Source organism: Nannobrachium achirus (genome assembly GCF_963921795.1).
Source record: "Nannobrachium achirus genome assembly, chromosome: 13".
NCBI classification, from domain to species: Eukaryota; Metazoa; Chordata; class Actinopteri; order Myctophiformes; family Myctophidae; genus Nannobrachium; species Nannobrachium achirus.
In genome coordinates this window covers 36896636-36904916 of record NC_137833.1, presented here as the reverse complement: position 1 = coordinate 36904916, position 8281 = coordinate 36896636, and the positions used below count along the sequence as shown (strand labels likewise).

Sequence of the window (8281 nt, the reverse complement as noted above, 5' to 3'; positions counted from 1 at the left end):
TAATTCAGGTAAGCACAATTATCCCTGTGTTACTAACTGTGTATTATATTAGGCTTCTTGCATTTGTGAAAACAAATGATGATGATCCATGTGTGTGAAGATGGGTGTTGTTGATATTTGCATTAGGCCCAGGAGGCTATTAGGACTACTCAATGGTGGAAAAAAAGCACTCAAATGTTTTTAAACTTACATTTTATTTGCATCTTGTCATATGTACATATTCTCACAGGGTCAACATTTTTACATAATTTTTATCATCATACTGTAGTCCATATTACACATTCGTGGTGTCATTATTGAATTCAATACAAGTAAAAAGCCCAGAATTCAAAATGTACTTGAGTAAAAGTACAAAAGTATTGGCATCAAAATGTACTTAAAGCACCAAAAGTAAAAGTACAAAATGTTTCAAAATAGCAGATCTACAAGCTCACAATGCATCGCTATACATTGTGAGCTTGTAACCTACTAAATAGGGCTAAAGTGGTAAATGTATGTTTTTGATATCATAATAATTGATACCTGCAAAGTAACTAGTAATTAAAGTTTTCGAGAGTCAGTAAAAGTACAATATTTGGATCTGAGATGTAGTGGAGTAGAAGTAAAAGCATTGGAATTAGGAAATACTCAAGTAAAGTAAAGATGCCACCAAATCGTACTCAAGTACAGTTCTTTAGTAAATGTTACCTTACACCACTGGTTACTACTGTTTGTTAGTTACATTATTATTATGGATGTCTTCTACGTCAGATGCCCTTGGGTCTGTGTGATTCACATCCATTACGTCATGTCAGCCTGCCTGTCCACATCTGTGGCGCCTGAGGCCAGCTCTAAACAATGACACACATCAGTGTTGTTGCTACACTAGCCTACAGTAACATTTAGGTTATTATACAGTAATTATTGAGTGTTAACATGCACAGACAAGTGTCATTTTTACACTGTCAAGAGTTAAATTAACACTTCGGAATTCACTGTGTAAACTGTCTGTACACTCTTATATAGAAGCAAGATCAGCCTACATCTTCACCCCCACTCACGTCAAGCCCTGAAAGAAGTCACTGTACCGTGAATGCGGACGGCCAGGCTTTTATGTAATCAGTGGTATAAAAAGAGTCACTAATTACATAATATATTAATATATTATTCCAGACATAGGGCCCCAAGAATGTATTGCCATTTGGAGAATCATCGCTGAATGTGTCCAAAACAGACACGAAGAGTGGGCTTAAGATTCCTAGCATTTCTTTATCATGACATATAGGCCTATTTAATGCACAAGGGAGAGATACATCCAAGATGGTGCTGCGTGATTTGATATAAGACTTGAATTGTGTGACATTAAACTGTCACACCAAAACGAAAGCTGTCCCACATTTGGTTCTTCTTTATCATCCACCAATGTAATAAAGTTATATCTGGCAGCCAGCCGCAGGACATCAAATCTTATCAGCCATAAGCACTCCTACATTTGCACCACTCAATACAATCATAAACCCTCATATTTTTTACACCACGGCCAAAGCATCTGTCAGTCAAGTCTTATGAGCCTATGTGTTGTCTGCGTGCCATTACAGGCGACGACCTATGCGCCCCAGACAGTGCAAAGCACCCTGGCATCAACGCCCCACTACACATTAGGACAGGGCATTCCTCATGCCATGTCTGAATGCCTCCATGCTGCTCGCACTGTAAGTGAGAGGGACACTATCTGGGTGCTTGCGCAGTGCGTATGGGTGGGGATGGATACAAGCACATACAGATCAGTCATCCGTGTGTGTGTTCCTCACGCACCTGTCGGCGTGGGCCTCAGACGCGCCACCTCGGCTGGGGGAGTGTTTACGATGTAACCCCCGAACAACAGCTGAGTCTGAGTCTCTCAATGAAAGACCCCCCAAATCGCAGTTAGTGTGGGGTTTTCCAGGCTATGTGTGTGCGTGTGTGTGTGTCTTGCTGTCTTTCTGCATGTGTGCCTTCACCATTACTTTAGCAGCTCCTTGGAATCTTTGCAATGTGTGCAAATGCACATTAGCAGTCCTTCATACCACCCTGCACATTGGAGTGCATAGCAGTCATTCCGAGTGACCAAGGTTAACACTCCATCCATTACAGTTAAGATGCAAAAACAACCACTTTGAGCAGAGACATTGAGTTGTGCTCTATAGCAAAGGGCCAGGAGTTTCTACCTGAAAGAGGGTGTCCTGAAAGAGGGTGTGGAATTGACACCCTCTTAGGCAGTGACTAGTCTGGCCCTCCTGTCATATAAACTGCACAGTCATATAAACATTTCGAGTTTTCGACCACCCCTCCACGCATCTACACGGTAAAATCCTCAGGTTTATTTATTTATCCACTCGTAACTCAGAGAGTAAATGTTAACAATGGACCCTTTCGGGTCCATTTGGTTACATTTGTACTCCGAGTCGAATTAACACTGAGGGTCTTACTGTGTATTTCTCTGTTTGGGTGTGGGAGAGGGGATTTTATGTGTTCATGTGTTCCACTCTGCTGAGTACTGACTGTAGAATCAATGAGGATGGTACTGTAGCAGGGTAATTATAGTATACTAGAAGAAGGGCGGCCGAGCGTCTAGTCGGCGACCTGGCCAACTCGGGAACAATGTAAATAGGGAATGAATGCCCCGCCCTTTAATGCAAACCCCATTATACCTGTTGTCATAGGATCCGTTTTGACCATCTGTTTGCGTGTGTCCATTTATGCCCATATATGGAGAGATATGTCTGTCTACGTCCATTTTCTGCCCATATATGGAGATCTCTGTAGGACCTGGTTTGACCATCTGTTTGCCTGTGCCCATTTATGCCCATATATGGAGTTTGCGACCTGGCCAACTCGGGAACGATGTAAATAGGGAATGAATGCCCCACCCTTTAATGCAAACCCCATTATATGGAGATCTCTGTATCTGTCTGTGTCCCTTTTATGCCCATATACTCTATCTGTGTCCATCTTTTATGCCCATATGCCCATATATGGAGATCTCTGTATCTGCCCATATGCCCATATATGGAGATCTCAGTCTGTGTCCCTTTTATGCCCATATATCTGCGTCCATTTTATGCCCATATGCCCATATATGGAGATCTCTGTATCTGCACATATGCCCATTCTCTGTATCAGTCTGTGTCCCTTTTATGCCCATATACGGAGATATCTGTCATGGAGATCTCAGTCTGTGTCCCTTTTATGCCCATATATCTGTCTGTGTCCCTTTTATGCCCATATACGGAGAAATCTGTCGGGTCGAGGCGCCCATATACAGAGATATCTGTCATGGAGATCTCAGTCTGTGTCCCTTTTATGCCCATATATCTGTCTGTGTCCCTTTTATGCCCATATACGGAGATATCTGTCGGGTCGAGGCAAGGCCCCTGTATTGCCCATATATGGAGATCTCTGTATCTGCCCATATGCCCATATGGAGATCTCAGTCTGTCGGGTCGAGGCTAGGCCCCTGTATCTGCCTGCAGTGATGTCACAATGACTCAGCGCTTGCGCCCGGCACTGCAGTGATGTCACAATGAGTCAGTGCTTGCGCCGATTTTGCGCCGATTTCCGCATAAGGAGATTCCGAACGTTTCGCGCTGGTTAGGGAAAACCGCGCGTCGGGTCGGGTCGAGGCCCGGCACTGCACTCCGTGCCGCGGCGGGGAACGCGCGTGCCGAATCTGAAGCCGGTGGGACGAACGGTTCTCGAGATACGCGGATTACAAACACACACGCAGAGACTTCTCGCATTTATAGATAGATATATGGCCCAGGCAAGAGATGAGCTCATGCTGTATTGTGGTATCCACAGTGTGTGATTAAGTACGGTAGCCTATGTGTTGTGGCTATATGTGCAGGGCCCGAGCATGATGTGACTTTGACTTTGAATCTGATCTCCTCTCTCTCTCTCTCTCTCTCTCTCTCTCTCTCTCTCTCTCTCTCTCTCTCTCTCTCTCTCTCTCTCTCTCTCTCTCCCCCTCCCTCTGTGGCCTATCATTAGTCCTATAATTAGCCAGTCTTATCAGCCCTGTCTTCTTGATCTGTGCAGTGGTAAGGCTGTAGGATACACACACAGGGGTTTGGAATAGCTCTGTGTGAGAGTGAGCTCGTGAGCATTTATGTATTTCTCGTTATTGTGGCACCTCAATAACCCACACATTGAGAAATATTACTGACTTTGAAACAGATTTGGCAGATGTACTTTAAAATCACACATCATAAGTTGCACTGGATAAGGGACATACTGTATTTGAGAAGTTTCTGTTGGAATGGGTCTGGGATCACATGGCCACTGCTGCTAGGTTCAGAGGCCACTGTTTTAACTGTTACATTGTCCCTGGGCAATGTTGTTGCTTTAATGTTTAAGAATTATGAAATGCAGAAACTGTATAGATATATATAACATGTAATACAATGTGGCATATTCGTGGCCATTATTATCTTGAAACATTGCTCCCACAGTCTGGCAAAGTTACTGTAGTGACATGCTTGAATGTAATCCTTCATTGTATTGTATTAATATTAACAAACCTTTGTGGGTGTCATGTGAACCATCTGTGTAAAAACTGATATTTTCTGTCTTCACCTTGATGACAATACAGCAGCTGCGTCATGTTGACACAGGTGCCATTATGGATAGTGGATAATGGACAAGGCAGATGGATTAGGCATTAGGGGAAGCAGTCTGTGTGCAGTTCTGAATCACCGGTTCAGTGAATTCATTTAACTTTAAGGCCCAAGAAAGAGGTGTTGAAAACATCCTCTGCATGACAGAATTTACAATACATTGTGTCTCCTGTGTTCTGTGGTAAAGGAACAGATGTCTATTCATATCTAGCTCTTTGATAATGCCAGGTTATTTTGAAGCATGTTCATGTGTTAAACATGAGTGGACAGACTAGAAATGTATGATTTTTCTTTGTAGTGATTTAAGGGATATCTAATTTCTACTACTTGTAACCATAATCTTTTTTTTTTGCAATGGGAAAACATGTTTTTTCAAGCCTTAATAAAAAAATTGCCTGAAAGCAAGAACATGACATATCATTACATGCCTCATCTGGTACCTGTGTTTTGCCAGCACAGTGACATCACCAAAGCAGCCATTGTGGCTCAAATCTTATGTGACAAAGCATATGTGACAACCACCCACCTCGCTCTCATACTGTTTCATGTGCTTCCCTTGTGTCTCGCATTAGCCTCAGGCTCCTGTACCAAGCTGGTGTTTGGTACAGGGCCCCAAGCATTGCTTCCATAAAACCTCCATACAGGCAGGCTCATTCAATAATCCTCCTAGCCTCTGTGTCATGTGATGGGGATGTATAGGATCTTTATACCCCTAGGGATAGAAATGAGAGTTAATAATTGTCTTCCCTGCTGTCACTTGAACTAATGAGTGAAGGGCTGTGCACTGTGACTGGGATTTACCTTCCGATTGTCTTCCATAAAGTGCAGAGTCACCCTGGTTCATGCTCTGTCAGCTGCAGTAAATGTTCTCTCCGGGAAAGATGGCATTGATGTTACTGGAACAGTTTAATTAATCTCCCAATTCATTTTATTTCATAGTCATTCCTGACTTTCTGTGGCACCTACTAGAATATTTAATTTCACGTGCACGTTGATTGTTTCACGTGCATTATGAAACAATCAAAAATGGCCTAGCGGTCCAGGCCCATACCACATATTATAGGCTCTAACGCAGCCTGACGGGTCCGAATCCCGATCCTGACAGACTTTGCATGTCACTCCCCGTCTCTCTCCCCATTTCCTGTCAATCTCCACAGACAATTCTTTTCACTGTATTCTTACGTCGGAGAGTGTAGAGACACTGAGAGGAAACTGAGGACATAGAGAGGGGACATGATCAGTGTCGTATTCCCCAGGAGAAGCTTACTGTATGGTCACTGGCACTGCATTAGCTGGCTGCACCCTGATCCCTAGGACTTTTGAAGTCACCTTAACCACAGCACCATACATATTGAAAGTGAATTCAAATAGGGCTATTTGCATAGCAGGCTCAATGGCAACATGTGATCATGTGACACCACTAAATAATGGACTTCATTGAATTGCTCTATTCAGCATGCTTTATATGGCATTTATCTCACATCCAGCCAACGTGTACTGTACTGTAGCTTCCACTCAGGTGATGTGTGACAGGAAGCTACTAGCGTTTGCTAGAATGGTTGCAAATGAAATACCGTAGAATAAAACTATCTCCTCTCCTTTGGGTAGCTTTGTCCCTATTATCGACACTGGGTTTCCAACTGCCACGGTTAGCATTATCTGTTGAGCTAGCAACTCTGACCAGATCTAACAGAATGAGCTAAGGGCCGGGGCAGGGTGTATGATAGCGGTTAACAGCCGGCCACGATCCAATTTTCTGTGAAGATTCATTGTTCTCTAACGCTCGGTGTGCCACTGTGTGTGACAGTTACTGTACAGCAATGTGCTGTGTAAGGCGATGAGTGACAGAGAGACGGAGAGTAACAGAGTGAGTGGAAACTGGAAGACGAGGACAAAATGGAGCAGGAAGAGAGGAAGTCAAACTTGCAACACTGTCCGTTCTCAGCTGATGAATCCCTAGGGAGCGTTGTCTATTTAAAGGTCACTATTTAGAGACATGCTGCACAGTCAGGACCTTGACACACTGTAAAACCATTAGTATTAATTTAACTCTCAGAGTTAAATTAACACTCAGGGTTTTAGTGTGCAAGGCTTGGCGTATCACTTTAAGTGCATTAGTATCAAGCTCCTCCATGACTAGGAGGACTAGGAGGAGAATCATGGCAACTGGCAGCAAGGAGGAGGCGGTCACAGTTAGTCAGGTTACACGGCAAAGAGCATATGGCAGGTGAACAACACAGCAGAGAGGTGTGTCAATTGTCAAATGGGTTCCCTCTGTAGTCTGTACACTATGTGTTTGACTGTGAGGACTGAGGACATGTGCTTTCTACAGGTCAGTATGAGTGATGTCATTGCGTTATCTAGGAAGTTTTGGGTGGAGGGAGGCCAATCCCAATCCCTGCAAGGATAATAAACCTGACCTCATGGGGACATTTGTCAGTTCCCCTGCGGGGTCTGAGCAAAGCTTACAATTACTTAAAAGATTCAGGTTGGGGTCAGGGTCAGGAATAGCCGGTTAATGTTTGGTTTAGTGTTATAGGGACATAAAGGGTAAATACAATACAGTGTGTGTGTGAGTGTGTGTCCAATGGGAGAGTATGAGTATGGGACTGTTAAGTTTATGTATGTCCTATACTTTTACCATTGTTGTTTGTGACTAGCTTTGCTGTTTGTATTTCAACAACAAAGACGCTGCTTCAGGAAATTATATGCATTCACCCCTGCAGGTTTAAGTGCAGCACTTATCGATCTAGCCCTGTACTTGTGCTTTGACTTCTGCTGAGTTCCAAGACGGAAAGTACGGTGTAATTCAAAATAATGCATGCAGTGCAGATCAGCTGCAGTAGGCACCTTTTCACAATTCATTATAGAGTATTTCAGCAGCTTTAACCAATTAAGCTATATACTTAGTTGTATGAGCTTGTAGATCTGCTTGCTATCTTTGAAAAACATTGATGTAAAACGTGACATTGTTTGAAGAATTAATTGCCCAAATGCCAGCGTTATTGTGGTTAGATGATCACCGTTCAGTGAGAATTATTATGTGTTTAGGCTTTGTCCAAAACTAATAGAGAGGCCCATCTGTGCTCACATATGGCTACATGAACGTTGCACCATTCTTGATAACAGGTCTGTCAGGTCATAAATGATCTTGTCAGCATTACAGCTTCCTGAACCTCCTGATGTACTACTTTCATTTTGGCACTATTTCCTGTTTAGTGCAAGTTCTTGGTAATGTTGTAATATAGATCAAGATAAGATTTCAGAGAGGTGATCATTGTTGGCCATTAGCCTGAGTGATAGGGTGGGGTGCCATCAGGGTCATGTTACACTTTTATGATCTGTTTATCAGCTGGGGGAGGCTGTCTGGCTGGCTAGATCATGAACTTGCCATTGGATATTTTCCTCATCTTGGAACATTAATCCAAAATGCAGTTTCTGTTTACTGAAAAATGATATTTAAGTGTTATGTGATTATATTATAGGATATACTAAATACTCTGCAATTGGCTGTGCTGTAAAAGCTACAGTAACATTACTTTAGACTTTTGATTTTGGATTGGATTTAGTATTTTCCACAAAATGCTACAGTTTCTATGCCTGTTGGTGTTTCAGTTATTGTACCCTTAGCTGCACAGTAATATTAA

The 8281-nt window shown here is 42.9% G+C and overlaps 1 protein-coding gene across 2 annotated transcripts in view; it reads left to right on the top strand.

The window, feature by feature from the left end:
- The window catches only part of ccser2a (coiled-coil serine-rich protein 2a), a 115751-nt gene that overhangs the window by 586 nt on the left and 106884 nt on the right, over nt 1-8281 (top strand). For both annotated transcript variants that reach the window (XM_080740440.1, XM_080740441.1), the window contains exon 1: nt 1-8. This exon is cut by the window's left edge and continues 586 nt beyond it. The gene's annotated coding sequence lies outside the window, so the exon portion shown is untranslated. The remainder of the gene's footprint in view (nt 9-8281) is intronic.